A 19,507-nucleotide genomic window follows, 5' to 3' on the forward strand; every position below is an offset into this window, starting at 1 on the left:
GGGAAATCATGATGAAAGCCATGAAAGATAATGCCAAACTGTGCTCAAAGATAGTGGAAAGGGCTAGAGATACACGACAAGTTGTTTGCTCCTCGGTGGAGTACACTGAAATTTGGTGGCACAACGAGAGAATCAACTCATAAGTGAAACAGAGTAACAAAGGCCTTCAAATGGGGCGAACTAACCAGGTACCTTCATAACTCTATTACTCGCTGGTCCCCTTTGCTATCTAAGACGGGAAACATGTTTTTGAATCCATACCGGAGGGAAATCATCAGAAAGGTCTATAACAAAGGACTTCGATGAGACTGACCAGTTTTGGGATATCAAAAATAGAAGTTGGATAGGAACGAATCAATTGGATTCTCAATTCAACTTGTGCAGAACCAAAATTCTGCACTCTTGGCTATGGAATGCAAATCCAACCAAGAGCCATGCTTCAATGCTAAAGCTTGCCATCTTCTCCATCTTCATTACCATGCTATTATGCTATGCTAAGCAAGAAGAGTAATGGTAAGTGAGGAACTATTTCTTTCTCATATGAATGTTTCTTCTTCTTCTTTCCTACCCTCATTCCTGCTAGCTCTCTCCACCTTTGAAGGTGTTTGAGGTCTTGGGACAGAGGCCGGGGACAAGTTAATGCTTTCAATTAGCTAAATTACGAGCACAATTGTGGTGCATGAAGCTCTCTATCTTCATTGCACCATCAAGGTGTCAAGTAACACAAAGCTTGTATTGTATTAAGTCTCTCTTTATGGGAGAAATTATAATACAAAAGGCTTCTGAAGGGGGGACCGGCTCCACATAGATTCGGTGCTCAACTGTTGTCAAGTTCTCCAATTCTCTCTCTTTCAAAAGTATTGTTCATGCCAAGCTAATTAAGTATAATGGTTATGTTTCTACCGCTAATTAAGTTCACTCTCAATGTTCTCAAAGTAGTCTCATAAAAATGCTCACTATCGTTCTCTTAATTCCGCTATTCTCAATGTTCCTAGGCCTTTTCCATTACATGACATGAGGAGTGAAATCCCGTAACACCTTATTCATACCATTCATAATATGTGCAACCAAGTTGGTTGGCCCTAGTGGTAAAGTACGCATCGTTACAAACCCCAATGATGTATGCATTGTAGTCATATCTGTGCTTTCCATGGCTAGCTGAAATTGAGCATATCTTGACTATAAATCCCTCATAGAGTAAATGTCCCTCTGTACAAAATCCTATGCAAAATCATCAGCAATTGAACTGCTATTACATCATCCTCATTCTCCAAATCTTATGTTAATATGAATGAGAATGTTGTACAGGTCCACACAGATGACCTTCACTTAATTACAATCGGAATGCTATTAACATGTACATCATCCTCATTATCCAAATCTTATTTCATACAAAGGAGAATGTCGTATAGGTTCCACACAGATTACCTTCACTTAATCAACTCTAGTTTGATGGTTGGATTGAGCAACAACTTCAAGTTATACCATTGTATCCATAAAAAACACTTCTTTAAAACTCATGGGATAACTTCATCAGGATTCAACACTTCACATCCTTGAAAATATCTTTGAACATTACATATGTGTTGTTTTTTTCATTTACATAAATTATTGAATTTCGTAAAGATACTAAACCTTCAGAAGCTAACCTCAAAAGTCCTAAAGAAAAATTCTCTTAACTATCAGCCATCCCATGAGAGCTTTCCTTCAGTGTGCCATCATAGTCCTGCTTTATAATGGCACTATAAAAAATTCATGTATATCAATGTCCTATTTAAATTCCTTCTTCAGCTTTGGTAACGGTTCATCCCAAAGACTATCTTTGTTCCTTACATGATCTACATACACATGTTAAGAATTGAGAAGTTATCTTATCATCCCTATCTCAATCCTTGCATAAGCAAACCCATCATCTAAAACTTTTGTTTCCATCTGCATTGTTGTGAATAAAGGGTTGCCATAGAATAAGAGGATAAGTGGAATGACCCTCTGCAAATATTTTTCTTCATCGCTTACATTCCCAATAGTCACTTTAACATTTGGGCATGCTCCATAAAGATCTCCTAGTAAAGCATTAGTAGCTTGTAATTGCCACCCATGAGTAGTATCTATTGGCCATTTCCTTTTAAGTACCATGGTTAGCGATCATGACAAAAGGCTCATCAAAATCTCCCACCTTAACCAAAGTTTTAGTATTATCCATAACCCATTTATTTTTAGTAAATCGACTTCTTCAAATAGTACGTGCATCCTCCTCTTCACAAAATTGTACTGCATGCTTTACCTGTCAAAAAGACTGGTTGCTATCCACAATGCTTTTGATCCCTCTTCCTCATGCATCTTCATCAAAATCGCCTAAAATTGCATCAATTTTTCATTGAAGACTTTGTATTCCTTGAGTCCTTGCTAGTTCATTTTCAGGACCATGTGGTATCTATCACTTTCTTGTTATGATATTAATGATCATCATGAAATTCTCGCGTTGCAATTTGCAATATTTCTCCCAAGGTGAACGTGGGACGCCGTGTGTAACCTCACTATCCTATCTTATTACGATTAAATTGTCAATCCATGGGATGAAGCTGACTTGACTAGTGCACAGAGGCTACAAGAGGGTGTCAATATCTCGAAAAACAACTAACAACTCGCATCTAACTCATGCTACACTCAAGTGACAAAAATCACTAAAAGCCAGTTGCTCATTGGTAAACAAATCACATCCGTTGCAACATCAAATGACATCCAACCGTAACAAAACTTCTAGGACATGTTTATAAGACCTAAGCACACATGCTTATGGTCTCAAATCCCACTTTAGGTCACATGTCAAAATCGCAATTATTAACATCAGTGGTTTTTTGACCTAGTCGTTTTCAACCCAGAATGCATCTAAATGCTTAGCAATGATGCCCCAATACCCTACCTATGCTTAGTTTTTTATTTGAAAGTATAAACTCCAAATTATGATGAAATTAGACTGCAGGTCGGCGACGCCAAAAGCTACGAATTACTGTGAAGTGCTTACGTCAATGCGTAGGGCTCTCACCTACAGTTGCAATGCAACAAATGCGACTGCAATGTGACAACCATGGAGAGAGTAGGAAACGTGAGAAGGAGAGAGGTGAGCGTTGTTAGCTCACGCTGTGTATTTCATTATTCAAAACATAATAATAACTTACAAAAATTGGCTTTTATACCTTAGCCAAGGTTTTTGGTGGTCAAAACTAATAATCTGGGAGTTCTAACAAAGTTGGGTAATGACAAGTTGATACAATCTGGAAGCTTGTAGCCCTAGCTCATCAATTACAAGGTTTATCCAAAAAAATAGGAGTTACAATATTCCTGATTTATACAAATAATAAGTGTTTTTACAATGAGAACTCCAAAAAATGGTATCCGTGGTATCTGTGTTAGCTTACTGCTAACATTCCCCCCCTCCTCGCCTGTGTCGTTCCTTGACACAACTTTATGGACTGAAGTAGTCTTTGGGATGGCGGCTGGCGAGGTGGTCTTTAAGCGCTGTTAGAGCCTTTTGATATCTGATTTTCTGTTCCTTATTTGGCACTTGCAAGAACTGCATAGTTACTCTATTTTTCAGCTCCACTAATGAGTAGCCTGCAAACCTTGAGGTCAGGTTGTTGATCACTGACTCAAATATCTTTGTTTGCCAAGTGAAGAATCCCGTGTAGAACGCTTCTTCGAATGCTAGCATATTGTGTAAAGGTAGAAACATGCATCTGACGTAGAAGCCATAGAGGACTTTTTTTGGAAGGTTGGCCACTGAGATCATAGCACAAACCTTTGTTACCCTCGAGGAATTAAATCCAAGGGGCGCTTGCTTGCTCTGGCTCATTGAACACTTCGATGCAGGTAAGCAACATTCGGCAGATTTTATATAACATAGCACATGACAAATCTGGTAGACTTTTAAAGAATGACATGGCGCCCTTTAGGTTTTCACCATGTATTCTTCAGTCTCACTGGTCCCTTTTCTGGAGTAGGCAATCTGGGGTAATTCAGCCAAGTTGGCCGCTTCTTTAATAGTGCCTCATGTGCTATCTATGTCCTTACTCTTGGTACATGACAGAGGGTAGGATCGTTTTGCAGGGCCGCAGGCGCTCTCGTGAACAGAATCAAGTACCTGGGATTCTTGTTCAGCCAGCTCAACCTCCACTTTGGGTGGTGTTTATCTGCACCCTCAACTTGTATGCCTGTGTAAAGTCTTTCTTTTACTTGTAGCAACTCAACTTTAATTAGAGGGTAGGGCAGGGATTGCTGGTGCCATTGCGCATTTATTTGATTGGGAGTGAGTTGTGTGACATTGATGGAATGAAGTACTCTCAGCTCCCAATCCATTGCTACCTTCCACTGTTAATCTACCTCTTGTGTAACTTTTTCCTTTAGTGCACCTTCTTCAGCCTTTGAGAGTTGGACCATGGGCATTGTGTCTTCTTCTGTAATGGGTACCTGAAATTCTTCCTCGCCGCTCAACTCTACTGCGGCCTGTGTCTCCATGTCAGCAAATGATATTGAGGGGATTTCTATCTGAGGTTGCTCCGAAGTGCCTGCCTCTTCTTGCGTTTCTATCCTTTCCTCTCTCAGTAGCTGGTTGACTCGTTTGAGTTCAGCTATATCCTTTAACAACTCGTCTGCTCTCTGGACCCGCATCAAGGCTAGGTCTCTGCGCTGAGATTGCTCTAATTTCAGCACCAGCTCGAGGTCTTTATTTTTCTTTTCTAACGTCTTGTAGATCTCGTCTGTTCCCTTGATCGAGGCGACGGCTATATTTTCTCGTATTTGCCGCAAGAATATTGCCTGATCATTGATTCTTTGCTCTGAGTACTATAGGGAAGCATTTGCCACATCTAACTGTACCTAGATCTTTTGAGCTGATAGGGTGGTAGATAGAAGTTCGTTTGTAACTTTCGTCAGCTGATCATCGTTGGCTTTGCATGCATCTGACAGTTTGGTAAGCAACTTACCCAGTTCTTCCATTTCTTTCTATTGTTTATCTCTTGTGAGATGATGTTGTTCAGCTTCCACTCTTAACTCCTACACTTGCCTCTGGAGATCGGTGATGACACTAAGTCTATCGTCTAACTCCCCTTGGAGTGTGTTAATCACCTCTAACTCTTTGGCCCGTGTGCTACAACCAAGTGCTACTGAGCAAAGTCTTTCTGTCATCTCCTGCATTTGCTTAGCATATTCATTCACTTGCAAGATGACTTCATCATTTGATTGCCAGTCTTTCCTTTGTGTTAATTGCCTTGATGTTTTTGCAGATTCTTTTACCTTTGGCTGTGTTATGGCTGCTGGTTACTGCTGTTGCCCTTGTGTCTCTGCTGATCTTTTTCTGTTGAGGTAGAGGGTTGTATAATAGCCTTATCTTGCTCTGTTGAGGTAGAGGTGTTTCCTCGGCCTCTTGTTCTCTTGTGTGCTCAAATCTTGCGGAGTCCTCTTCTGGTGCAGGACTAGATGCCTTTTCTGTCTCTGGCTCTCTCTCTATTTGCTTCTCTTGATTAAAGACAATTGCTTGTTGTGCTGTTTCCGCTGCTTCTTGCTGTTTAGATTCTTGTGTAGTTTTAGCTGTTTTTTCCTGTTCAGGCTCTACTTCTTTTGTTGGCTTTTTTGTTGTGGTTCTAATTGCCGGTGATGGTGGTGGGCTCGGCATTGGTTGATCTTGGTGTTCAGAGACAGGAGCACAGATGCGGGGAGACGCATCACCTTGGGCATGTTGTGCTTCTCCTTTGTGCAGTGGTTGGCTCTGCTCTCTTTGGCTATTCTTTTGCCTCTTTCGCTTTTCTTGCCGCTTCTTCAGCTTCTTTTAGCTTTAGAGCTTTTACTTCTTGGTACATCCATTCCAGTACTTCAGTGGGGATAGTAATTATGCAAGCTTTTAATTTAGAGCTTTTGGTACAAATTTGGAGCTTCTTTAATTGTGTGCTCAAATAGGCTTATTGTACATGAGAGTGTTCCCAAATGTACAACTCTCTGACATAATTTTAGAGCAATATATTTAAGAGTCCAAATTAAATTTCTATTTTGTGTGCAAAGTTATATTCAACAAGAGCATTTTTTGGATTCTTTAAGCTTAAACATGATGCATATCTTAAAATTGTATTATTTATGCCCATTCTATCCCACAAAAATAGAATTTTACATACTTTTTCTATAGATATGTGTCTTTTCTCTTGTTTATTAATGGCTAACCTTAAGGTTACTAAAGACACAATGTAGCCTTTCTCCTCACAAAGAAGATTGAGAGCTAGTTGCTCTACTAATGTAGATTGAGGCACTTTGTAGTCTAAAAAGGTTTTCAAAAGTGAACCAGTGGTAGATATAATGCATGGCATAATGAAAAATATTTATCAAACATCACGACTTATCCATATCTTGTATAGAAAATTGACATATTATCATCCAAGTGATTCTACCTTTCTCATTACCATCCAAGCCTCTTTCTCTCCTAGATAAGGTTGGAGTATCCAATTTACCTATTATCATTTTAGTGGTTCTACCTTCCTCATTACGATCCAAGCCCCTTTCTCTTATAGATCAAGTTGGAGTAGCTACTATTGAAGCGAAGGAGAGGCAACTCATGGAGTGTCAACAATGAACCATGTTAAGAGAACTATAGCCAATACCATGCACTCTAGCATGGTTGTAATGTTTTTACTTCATATTGTAATGTTTGCATATCACAAATAATCTTGGGATGAATCATAAAAATGAAATAGACATTGAACATCTAGGAATAATACATACAAACATCCCACAAAATGATAAATTCCTTGACAAAATCATGACATAAATACACGACCATTCTCATACACAAATAATAACAAATTCAAGTAGGCAACAAACCAAACTCCCATTGGAATCAAAACAAATTTTGGTGCATCTCAATGTAATTTTGGGAATATCTTGTTGGGATAGGAAAGATTAAGTTCAAGATCTTGTAATTCAAAACATCTTTGTTTACTATATGTGAATGCTACATCCTAGCTTGCTTTAGATGTATATAAATATTCTAGCTGCTTCTTAGATACCATAGTAGATAATAATATCATTTACAGACATGATATGGTGAGTTAGTACTACTACACAATGCACAAAGACAAACTTTACTACCTTAAAATGTTCAACTTCAATAAGAACTCACAAGGAAAAACCAAGCTTTATTGAAACCCAAAAAGATAAACTGAAGGAGTATGAGCGGAAGTGCGATGTGAGAGAGAGTGCGAGAAGAAGAGCATGACTTTGTCCATGCTTCATAAGCCGACATTGAAGTAAACGCTTTCTGCCAAAGTCAGCATAATGGTAGAAAGTGCCAATTCATCTATTTCGCTCCATTCATCTTCGTCCATATCTTCTGATTTTATCCCCTTGAGATTTATAGGTTTTATTTGCTTCTTTTGTACCAACACGTGCCAAATCTGCTTCTTCCACAATGGGAAATTGGTTCCATCCAGCTTCTTGATATTGTAAAGAGCAGTGTCCTATGATCCAGCCATAGCTACGCTTCACAATAGTTTACTTTCATGGGAAAAATTCAGCAGAGTTTCCCCTGTAAACTGACCTCTGAACCAATATCAACCTGTCAAATGAACCAAGAAAGCTTCAGATTCTGTAGAAATTTTGGCAGAGTCTCCTTTGTAAAATGGCTCTGGTGTACTAAAAAATAGACCAAAAATAGCTCAAAAAAACCACTGTCTCTCTAACACTGTAAGCTGTGGGTAAACCTGTCCTGCACCTGTACTGTCTCTCACTGTCCTATCACTATCCTATAAGCATAGAGTACGACAATGCCTCAACGGCAGTAAAGCAAAGATGCAATCCCAACTGTCTAACTCACAGTCAATACATCATAGCTGCCTATCTAAGGGTGCTCGAGGGATCGCTCCAAGACCTGTAACACCGAAAGGATCTCAACATTCGAGAATCCCCCAGCTCAATAAAGCCTCACTCGACCCTCAACAAAGGTTGCAGTAAATCTGACAATACATAGACTTCCCACAAAGTCATACATCCACAAATTTCCCACTGTATGCTGTAACCGCTGCGGCGGTTGTTTGCTGTGTGACTCACAGCTAGCAAACCCTCAACAGACATACATCATCTCTGACAATACATCCCATGTGGAAGTACCTGTAATGTCAGGATGAAATCTGGAATATCAAGCAGCAAACACAAGCTACCTGATGAACTAGTGGATATCGCGTACAGTTGTAGATGCGCCCGTGTCGTATGTGACACACCTCCAAGAACTGTGAGCCATCCTTCGATGTGTAGACATCCACAAATCAGCACTCTGGGAGTGCCGATATCCTCAGCACCTGCAGTCGTAGGCCGAAACCCCAAATTTGCAGAGTCGGATCCGCACCCGCCTAGACCACGTAGTCAAAGCCAAACGGTGGCCGAGATGACCTCAGAATGAAATTCTGAGAACACCAAGCCCTTTGGGCTCACCCACAGGATTTGGGGCCGTGTCTTTGCCTGTCGAATCTCACTCCAATCTGAGCAAGTGCCTCTAGCTTCCTGCTGTGCTGCCCCGAGCCTCGATCTAGCCTCGATCTGAGCTCTGATACCAGTTGAAGGAGTACGAGCGGAAGTGCGACACGAGAGAGAGTGCGAGAAGAAGAGCACGACGATATGGTGAACTCGCTCTGTTGTAATGTGTAGAGCATAGTGAGTTCTTATTAGGTTTTTACAAAAGAATATGTGTACATACCTGGCGGCCCGCCCACTTACCTGGGCGACCACATTGGGATTTATACCCCAACATAAACCATGCAAGAATAATGTCATCAAAATACATTTAGCTTCCATCCATTAGGCTTGAGTGACTACATGCTTTGAGCACCATAACAAAAGTGACTATATTTGGGGAGATCGTTTGCTATATTTGGACCTCACAAAAATTGATCATAGATCTTTATTTGCTGACCCTTGCCAGCATATCCTTTTATAATCTAGTACCATACACTTCATCTAGAAAAAAACTCTTGCTTTTCACGTGCAAAAGAAACCCACAAGAATTCGCCATCAATTGGGTGTTGGGTACTTGCAATTGAAGATGCTAGCGAGGGCCTACTACAGGCCGAGAGCAATTCTCTCCCTCTCCCTCTCTCAACTTAGAACTATAGCCAATAGAGGTACGGGTGCTACACCAAATTCCTCTCTCTCTCTCTCTCTCTCTCTCTCTCTCACTCTCTCTCTCTCTCAAAAATGTTGCCAACAGGGGTACATGTGCTACACCAGATCCTCTCTCTCTCTCTCTCTCTCTCTCTCTCTCTCTCTCTCTCTCTCTCTCTCTCTCTCTCTCTCTCTCTCTCTCTCTCTCTCTCTCTCTCTCTCTCTCTTTCAGAAAACTTTTTCTATACTACACTACTTGATATCTATACATATTTTTATTTCATCCCTTACAATGCATCAATATACTTCTGCATTTGACTTACACCGCAATATTCATCTTGCAAGTTAGTAAAGTTTTATTTCATGAAAGCTAAAACACCTACATCTTTTGTTACATTTCATTTGTTGTGCTCTGATCGCAAAATAACTTGCAAAAGACACAACTGCAAGGGGAAACATCTATAGTTTGATCCTGCAAAAGAACACGTTAGCCATGTCAAATGGAGTTGCTTCATGTTCAGGGTTCCACTATTGTATCTTTGCTCTACATTCAGTAATCCCTTCCTTGGTGGACTTCAAGGACTATACCATCTGCTTGAACCTCTTGAATGTGATCTCTGAACATAGGAATCTCCATATTCATAAGCATACCTTGAATGCCAGTGACTTCCATATCATTCTCGCGTGTCGTAATCTCTCCTACTTCCTACATGCATTTCGTAGTTTCTAAACATCTTTCTTTTGAGCTCGATCCCTACCAATTTCCCTTGCCTATTTTCATAACATGCATAAAGTGACAATATCCACCCCAATTACAATTTCCTCTAGTTGCAAACAAGTAGCCTCTCCAAAATTTATAAGTGGTGAACAATCTACAATAATATTTGGGCGGCCTACATAAAATTGTCCAGTCAATCCTTGCAAAGCAACACATTCTTGCTCCTCTTCTTGGAATTGTGCATACACATTCCCAACCATGTGATCGACAAGATTATTGCAAATGTGTAAACTCTCCAGCTCGTCAAACTTCCCAAGCTCTTCAAAGATGTCAAGGTAGAGCTTGAAGAAAAGAAGAGTGGGACTAATAGTGGGCTTGTTGTGTAGAGGCGAGCAACGATCTCCATGCATGCATGCCCCGACCCGATCTTGAAGTAGAAAGCATAATTCACTCTAGCCTTCAGTTGTGCTGAAAATGGATGCCAAGTTCTCCGTCGGTTGCAGGTGAAAGCTAGGATGAAATCACCACATAAAAGATTCCCACCAGGTAATGAATTTCCTCCATCATGCGTTCAACCTTGTCCTGTAGTGACTGTGGCCATGAAGCAAACTATCCACTATCTTCCTCTGCCTCACTCATGGCTTCCAATGGAGCCCTCAATGCTCCAATCATTTCAACCCCTCCTTGCAAGAAAATAAACCTGCTCTCCTGCAATGCAACGGATGATGACCATCCTCACCGCAACACCTAAGGACGAGCCTATTGCATCCAATATTGCCACCATCCCTCTCAAATTACCAACTGTTGCAGCAAAGAAGGATGCCATTTCTAATGCAGTTACTACAAGTGCAACCATATTTGTTCTTGCGAACCTCGTTGCCATCAAAACTCATGGGACACACGCTGCTACCACCCTTGGTGTAATCCCTGTAGACGAAGTTTCTGGCACACCACCTGTAGATGAAGTCAACCTTGTCGCAATTGAAGAAGCAGTTGCAGCCGGGAATCTTGCTGTCAAGAGCGACCCTGATGCAATGGCACTTGTAGAAGAACCTCGTGGAGACGAACCTACTGCGGCCAAGATTTCCGCCTCCCCTACAAAAGAGGATGAAGCACCATCTAACGCTCTCCACGCTGCCTCTTATGCATGGAATGCTCTTGCAATGCCCAACCTTGCTATGCACACCACGTTGCCTTGCAATTGATATGGACACAATGCAGACAACTAGTCAACTTCCTTCGCTTTACTCCTGACTGCCGGCCCAATCGCTGAAGTCCTTCGGAGTGGAATGGTGTTGAAAGGTATGGATGTGACGAGCTAGAGGAGTCCTCCTCTCATTCAAGAGCACGCTACTCGTTCGCGCGCACACAGACGATCAATGACCTCAAGTTTTTTAAAACATTTTATAAAGTATCTTGTCACAAGTTGGCCTTGATTCACATGTGGTGAGAGCTTTGAGCCGTTTGGAAATTTAAGAAGGCCACTTGAGAGGGAGCAAAAAGAAAGCCACGTTGGCGGATGAGCACGCGAACAGACTGCGTGCTCATCCGCCAACGTGGCTTTCTTTTTGCTCCCTCTCAAGTGGCCTTCTTAAATTTCCAAACGGCTCAAAGCTCTCACCACATGTGAATCAAGGCCAACTTGTGACAAGATACACGCGGACGGACTGCGTGCTCATCCGCCAACGTGGCTTTTTTTCATCAAGTAAATGCACTCCAATTTTTGAAAAATAAACTATATTTCTAGCAATTTGTACTATTTTCCTGCAAAATTCAAACACATAGTCGGTCCATTGTCCTAGTCTGTTCTTTTAACGATTACCTTAGCTACAATAGGAAAGTCAAAACGGCACAAAATATTGGATGTAAGAGAGACAACTTGATGATCAGAGTTGGGAATACCAAGAATCTTGCAAATAATAATGCAATTGAAAAAATATATGTGAAAGTAAGTGCTCCAAAAACACTCAAACACACCAAATGTGTTTGAGAGAGACACACAAACACACTTTGTGACACAGAAACACAAACACGAACATCAGTTTTGCTAGGTTCCAATGTGTGTGTGTGTGTGTGTGTGTGTGTGTGTGTGTGTGTGTGAGAGAGAGAGAGAGAGAGAGAGAGAGAGAGAGAGAGAGAGAGAGAGAGAGAGAGAGAGAGAGAGAGAGAGAGAGAGAGAGAGAGAGAGAGAGACCAAGCGAACCAAACAAGATTACTTGCACGTGATAAACACAAATAGGAGAAATATTTCATGCAGGATGATTAATAAAATTCTCTTCGAGACCAATAGAAAGGTAGGTCTATAGCCCTTTCATTACTAAGAGGATCAAATGATTTCACATGTACAAGCATAAAGATTAGCTTGTTTGATAACATTAATCTCTAACAAGTTGAGGTAATGTAATGTACTATTGGTCGCAATGTAGTAGGAGTGCTGCAAAATGGTCCGCTTGCCTTGCTACATTTTACAATTGGCTCACAACCACTTGTGTCTTTGCTTGAGGAAAATGGTACAGAAGGGGAGATTCAAGGACGATTCTGAGTTTGATTGATAACAATCCTCTACTCTTCATAAAAGCAAACTCCCAAATGCTAGGAAGAACTCTTAAGAATGTCCAAATGTTTGAAACTACATCAGCCCCTAAGTGCGGCATCAAAAAATCAAGTTTGATTTCAACTAGTTGGAAACGACTTGATTAACCCTGCCAAAGATTATTTCAAAAGTCAAAGTGTTTAAAAACTTCAATACACCACTAGGGGTGGACATCTCACACAAACAAGGATTTCACTAAGTTCTAAACAAAACTAACAATAACATGAGAAATGGGAGAATACATGCCTTCCCTTCCACAACAAAGTGGCTATAATTAACTTCTTGATGATTCCTTACATATCTTTTGTCTCAATTGTTGTTTTGAACATGGCTATGTGTAATTGAAAAGAAATTTTAAAACCCATCAAAAGGTTCATATGGAAGAATATTACAAGAGACACATCTCAATGGTAGTGGGGGGAATGAGATTGGGTGATAAGATCAGGGGACCTAGGTGGCATTGGGATCTTGAACCCAACACTACATGCAAAAGCCATGTGTGCAAAGCTAGTAGTTTCCTTAACAAATCAAAGGAAAGATGAGGTGGTCATGTCTTGGGATATGATTGACAAAGTAGAGTGCTTTTAGAAATGAGGTCCATGGAAGGATCATACTAAGTGCATGACAAATTTCTAGCTCCAAGCTTGAATTTTTTGAATTGAACGGGTTTAGCTGCTAGGGGGTTTGCATAGGGGAGATACTTCAAAAGAGGAAATTAGTGGTATGATCACTAGAATGGAAAGAGATGTTTATATATTTTAGGTGCTCCAACTTACATTAGTTCCTTGGATTTCCAAGCTAGAAGGAGTATTTTTTGGAGGGAAGCTACTAGAAAGGGGAATAACAAAGGAATCTCTAAGTTGACACATTTCTAGAATGACGACAACTACTGTTGCAAGAATGTGGACTAGTTGGTGGCCGGGCAACATAGTTTGAACATAATTGAAAGGCTATTGATCAGTAAAGCCAAAGTTCTATGGAATTTATAGGGTGGACTAGTTCACTCCGCTCATCAAATTGTCAAGGGTGAATTGATCAGAAGAGAAGTGGCTAAAAGGTATAAACAACATTTGGGAAGTAAAATGGTCATGCTCAATGAAGATAATCACCTGGAAGGTGTTGTGTGGGACTACCTCTACTAGGATTAAGATTCTTGCCAAAGAGATTTGCACAGATACTTGCTTTGGGTACAAAGAAACTTTTGAAGATCCCTTGCATCTATTTAAAGACTACCCTTTCTTGCAAGGTCTTGTCACCAAAATTTTCAAATGGGTACAAAGGACTTGGAAGGTGCTCTTTTTTAGGAATGACTTGATATTAAGGGGAAGAATATTTCAACACCAAGCATTTCTTGTGTGCACTCATATAGTGAAATACTGCTATCTGAAGCAGATTTGGAAAGTCGAAAACCTTTGTGTCTTTGAGAAAAATGTTGTGGTAGCTCAATTCAATGGTATTGTGTGTGATAGCACCAAGATTATATATTGAATAGGGTCAAAATTTGGAACATCTAGAGAAGCCAAATAATGGAAACATGCACTAAGTTATATTGGCTACTCAAGAGATGCCCTCTATGGGAAAAGTAGAGTACTGAACTCTGCTTAAAGCTACTGGTGGATATAGATTAAAAAGGGTCTTTTGCTACGAATTCTACATCACCTTTTTGGAAATGTTTTCCCTTCAAGGCACATGGCTATATGTAATTGGATTTTAGGTGGTAGATCTTTAAAATAGCCTACTAATATTACACCATATCTATTTTCTCAAATGGATTTCTATGCATTTCTCCCTTGTTTTCCACCTTGACACACTAGATCTCCGTTTCTTGTTTTGCTTACCTACACAAGAACTTATTTCCTTTAGAAACTAGAAGTTGGTGTCTTAAGAGGGTCTTTGCAAACATCCTATGCTCCAGATTATGGCCAAAAACCCAAATAAATTAATGACAACGACTCTAAGCTTAGTGATTACATTTCCTCTTAAAATAAAGAGTGTCTGAAGAAATGGTTGTCTTAGTAGATAGACACTCTTCATGAAGCTCAACATCTATAGACTCAACATATTCCTCACAATTTTACTCTTTCTAATCAAGGTTACTATCAAATCATGGCTTGTTTGGACATTTTTACTCAATGCTCTGCTACTAACTTTAATGTGTATGATCCACTAGATCAACACTTGGGATCATGTATTTTATGTAAAATTTTAGGAACAATGCACTTATCACTGGGTTTCCCTTGACTTGAAAACCTATCATAAAGGGAGTAGACTATTTGTTTTTAAGAGTTGATGAGGTCTCCTGAAATTGAAAAAGGAAAAAGTACTTAATTATTTAAGGCTGAAACAGTGAGAGGTGCAATGGGAAATTTGAAATAGGAAAGCTAAGGAAATTGGGATGTTGAACGTGGATTGAGAAAGTGAAGGTTGACAATATACAAAACAAAAAGTATCATGCAATTGGAAAGTCAAAGGACTTTGTACAACTACAAGATTTTGCCAAATTCTACAAAACAAAAAGTATCATCCAATTGGAAAGTCAAAAAATTTGTACAACTACAACATTTTTCCAAATTCTATCCACAACTTGAAAAGACCAAATAATTTCCAAAAAAGCTCTAAATTAAAACCTCCCAAAAATAAAGCACTCTACTTCAATGGGTTCTTTAGCCTACTTCTTGGTGTGATGCTTGGTTCTTGGTCTATTAAGCCCACTAGGCACCCACTTTTCCGAGTCCTTTCCTTGTGCTTAGTGGCTGCGTTGGTATGCGTGTTTCTCTCTTTCAAATCGAGCTTGCTTTTGCACAGGCTCTTCTTGGTGTGCTGCCACGGCGTTTCTCTTCATTTCCTTCCGTCGTGCTCTCTTTTCTTCATTATCCGAGCTCTCACGCTGTGCCATTCCGGCGAGCTCTCAGCCTTCATCAGAGTTGTAGGATCTCTTGGCAGATCTTGTAGCTCGAGGAGATGGTTGAGCTGACACTATCCAAGTGTTTTGATCTAGGGCAGGTGGTAGGTTGTTGGCCATGCCGATGGCATGTTATGCAATCCTTGTCAACACCTCTGGTGCACCCATGTGTGTGATCTTTCCTTCTTTCTTTAGTCCTTTCAAAGTGGTCAAGAAGTATTGAGCATGGTCAATCGGTTGCGTGGTTGTTGACTTGAGGACTTGCGTGAAGGTGGTGACAACCGCATGGTTTGGCGTTGTATACCTTGGCGGCCTCTTAGCAAGGAAATGGAAATGCTGGTGGTATAACCTTGCTGGCTCTTCAACCTGTTTGTGAATAAGGTCTGCAAAGGTGGCCGCGGCGGTTTATTTTGTGAAAGTTCCTTCCGTCTTCCTATCCCTTGCCCTCATTGTCATTCCTTCTGTGGGAAATCTGAGTGCCTCTGCAACTATTACCTTGATGATCACCACTCCAACTTTGTTCCCTTGTGGGTCGGAAATCTACACCGTTCCATATTTCTTGATTGTGGACAAAAGCTCGTAAGATTTTTGGAAGGCCACTCCGCACGGCTCTTGTTCGTAAAAATCTCTGAGTCCTAGCGGTCGGTTGGCATCTTTGGTTTCAGGCTTTGCGGCGACATCATACACTTCTTTTGGTAGGAGTTGCAACTTACTTGATGTCCCTCCTCGCTCTTGTCAGTGAACACTGTGGTGTGATGCTCCTCAAGTTGTTCGTTTGAGAGATAGGTTGCCTTGGCGGTTTCAATTGAATCTGGGTCTAGTTGGTATGCTGGTAGTTCTTGCAACTTTTCTTTCTGGTTGAGATTCTTCTTGGCCCTCTCTGTTGCTTGCATGGCTCATGTTCAGTGAATAGAGTGTCAATGTTAGCAGAGTTGTCAAATTTTTCTCTAAAATGTCCTTTAATCTAAAATGCAGACAATTTTGGTCCAATCTGCGTCAAATCAATTTTTGAACAAGCATAGATGCATAAAAACATGCAAGTGCAAACTTGGCATCACATGCTTGAAGTATATACCAAATACATGCTCTGGGTGATATATGGGCTCATTTGGATGCATAGGGTGAAAATGGTACCAGATTTTGGCTTTAGGTCTCTGAAACAATAGATATAATGGAAATTTGAGATTTTGAGCTCCAAATTGGTTCAAACTTGGCTAGTGGGCTTAACACATAATGTACTTTGGATGTATGATGGCAAAATATCAAAATTCTCCCATTTTGGCTAGAAAGTAAATAATCGCGATTATTAACTTTTCTACCAAAATCAACATTTTTTGGTACAAATTGGTTCTAGGCATTGTATAGACTCTGTGTATGTGATATGAGGTAATTTGGATAAAAAAAAGTGGTCCATAACTCAAAATTTGGCTTGCAAAGACTTCTTTGCGTTTTTTGGCAATTTTCCAAGTAACAGGTGCTCATTTTGGCTCATACTTGATTTTTGGCATGTAATAGGTGTGTACACATGATAGGTGAGGTGATGATAAAATGTACAAGCAAAAATAGTGCAAAAGTAAATAATCCCGATTACAACAGTCACAATTTTTTTGCAAAACTTAAAATTTTTGACCTAAACACATTCTATACACCTAAAACAAGTCCTAAATTGAATTTGGTCAAGTTTGGTCTTGTCGGCATCACTTTGTGCTTTGTCGACTCAAAAATCACCGATTTCTGTGACTACACTGCCTATTGAGTTGGTTTTGTGAGGCTTTGGACTTGCCCGCAACATAGTCGTGAAGCAACTCATCCAATTCTGGCTCATTTGGAGTCAGTTTGACCTCGTATGTTGAATTTGACGCTTTGTAGCTTTCGAGCCGTTTTTTGCTTTTTGAGGGCTTTGCTTGATTGATTTCACAAAACCAATCATATACATTGTATATAAACCTCGTAGGCAAGCTGTCTATGGAGTCAGAACCAAATTCTCGCATCTGCCAAAAACCTAGCTTTTCTACTGGGGATCCCCTCGACCCCTGCCGAATGGTCAAATGATGATATAGAAAGGTTCTATTATGTTAGGGCATGCTACAGTTCAAATCCCATCTGATTTGGTTGAGCTGACAGGCCGCTATGCATAAAAGCAATATTCCATCTCGATTTCTTTTGTATAGCCTACCAGCTAGTAATTGATACATAGCCGATTGCTTGATTAATTCGATTGTAATAGGAAGTGGTATTTGTGAATCCACTTGAGCTACTGTCATCAATGATATCATGTTTTCCAACCATCGAGGTATCATTTCCATAGAGAACAAATACGTATCTGGTAGATCATCATCTACCCTTTTAGGTGATTGTCCCAAAAGAATCCTTGACAAATGATCTGCTCTTTGATGTGTAGTGCCCTTTTTTACAACCACAGTGAAATCAAATTCCAGAAGAATGATGAACCATCTCACTATTCTTTCTGTGCTGCATGGCTTGTTGACCAGATACAACAAAGCTGAACACAAACTTGTTGGCTATTAGGTAATGTCTATACTTTTTAATGACATAGATCATTCCTAACCCTTCTCTTTCAGTGGTAGTGTAATTATTTTCTGCCATGTTCAACCGTTGGCTAGCATAAGAAATAGAAAAGTCAATTTTTTCCTCTCTTGGTTGAGCTAGTATACATCCTATGGCAAAATTGAAAGCATCCACATGTATGTGGAATATCTTATTCCAATCTGGTGATTTCAATATTGGAGCTGAGGCGAGAGCTTGCTTAAGCTTCATGAAGGATTCTTCACATGCCTCGGTCCATTCAAAGTGTGTAATCAAGCTATACATGGGTTTTGCAATTATAGCGTACATATAAATGAACCGTCTGTAATATCCACAATGTCCCATGAAGGCTTGAACCCCCTTAATTGTTGTTCATCTAGGCAAATCAGCAATGACATGAATTTTTGAAATATCAGTAGGCTGTGCCATTTTTAGACACAATATGTCCAAGAATTTTTCCTTGTCTACCCATGAATGTGCACTTTTCAGGATTTAGGCAAATCCTATAGAGTCTATATTTTTCGAATACCTTTTTGAGGTGTTCAAAACGATCAACTCGGATTGATGAATGTACGCATAGATCATCCATGTATACTTCCAAGAATTTCCTCAGATATTCTTTAGAAGCATGGCTCATCAATCTTTGAAAGGTGGCTAGAGCATTAGTTAACCCAAAAGGCATAACCCGACAGGCAAAAATACCCCATTCCATTGAAAAAGCAGTTTTATGTTGATCTTTTGGGTCAACCAAAAGTTGATTGTATCCCAAAAATCCATCTAAGAAACTGTAAGATTCTTTTCTTGCAACTCGTTCTAAAACATGCTCGGTGATTGGAAGAGGAAAGTTGTCTCTAATGGTAGCTGCATTCACTTTTTTGAGATTGACACACACTCATAATTTTCCATTCTTCTTGGGTACTACCACAATTGGAGACACCCAATCTGTGTGTTCAATTTTGTAAAAGAATTCGGCTTCCTTTAGTTTCTCAATATCTTCCTTGATTTTCCTGGCAAATGTTTCATTATATGTGTATGGCCTTCGTCTACTTGGTTTCACATCATCTCTCATGGGTATGGTATGCTAACAAATTTCGGGATCAACACCCTTGAGATCCTTGTAAGAGCAAGCAAAGATATCTCGGTATTCTTTTAGCAAGCTTAGCAAAAGCTCTTCTTCTTCCTCTGTTAGGTCATTTGCGATGTAGACAGGCCTAGGTTCTTCCCCTGGTTCAGCTAAGTCTATTTTTTTCGCATTCTCGGGCCCTTCGTAGGACTCGCCTTGTTTCCGTAATTCCCTAACAGGTTCTTCAACTATGATTTTTCGATCTTGAGAGTATACTTTTTGTAATGGGAAAGAACACTCATTACATCCTTACCATCCTCTTCCGTGGTTTCCATTTTGGTAGTATATATCTCCTTTAGAGCTTTTTTTAACTCTTGATATTTCTTTTTCCGCTCAACTCGTGTCATGATTGGTCCCTTGTCCTGTTTATTTGGCTTTGCGTGAGTATCCTTCCTTGTTTTTCTCAATGTTTTTGACATTTTTGGATTTTCGTTTGAAGGATATCTACCAGTGATTTTGTCCTTGACACAATCATGTGCCTCTATCTGC

General features: G+C 40.0%; 1 pseudogene; it reads right to left on the minus strand.

Annotated features, from left to right (window-relative positions):
- Positions 1-9,710: 9,710 nt before the first annotated feature.
- Positions 9,711-10,525, minus strand: LOC147427477 (splicing factor U2af small subunit A-like; annotated as a pseudogene).
- Between the last annotated feature and the right edge of the window lie 8,982 nt (positions 10,526-19,507).

The sequence above is a fragment of the Adiantum capillus-veneris genome, chromosome 23, assembly GCF_014529385.1.
Source record: "Adiantum capillus-veneris isolate H3 chromosome 23, ASM1452938v2, whole genome shotgun sequence".
NCBI lineage: Eukaryota > Viridiplantae > Streptophyta > Polypodiopsida > Polypodiales > Pteridaceae > Adiantum > Adiantum capillus-veneris.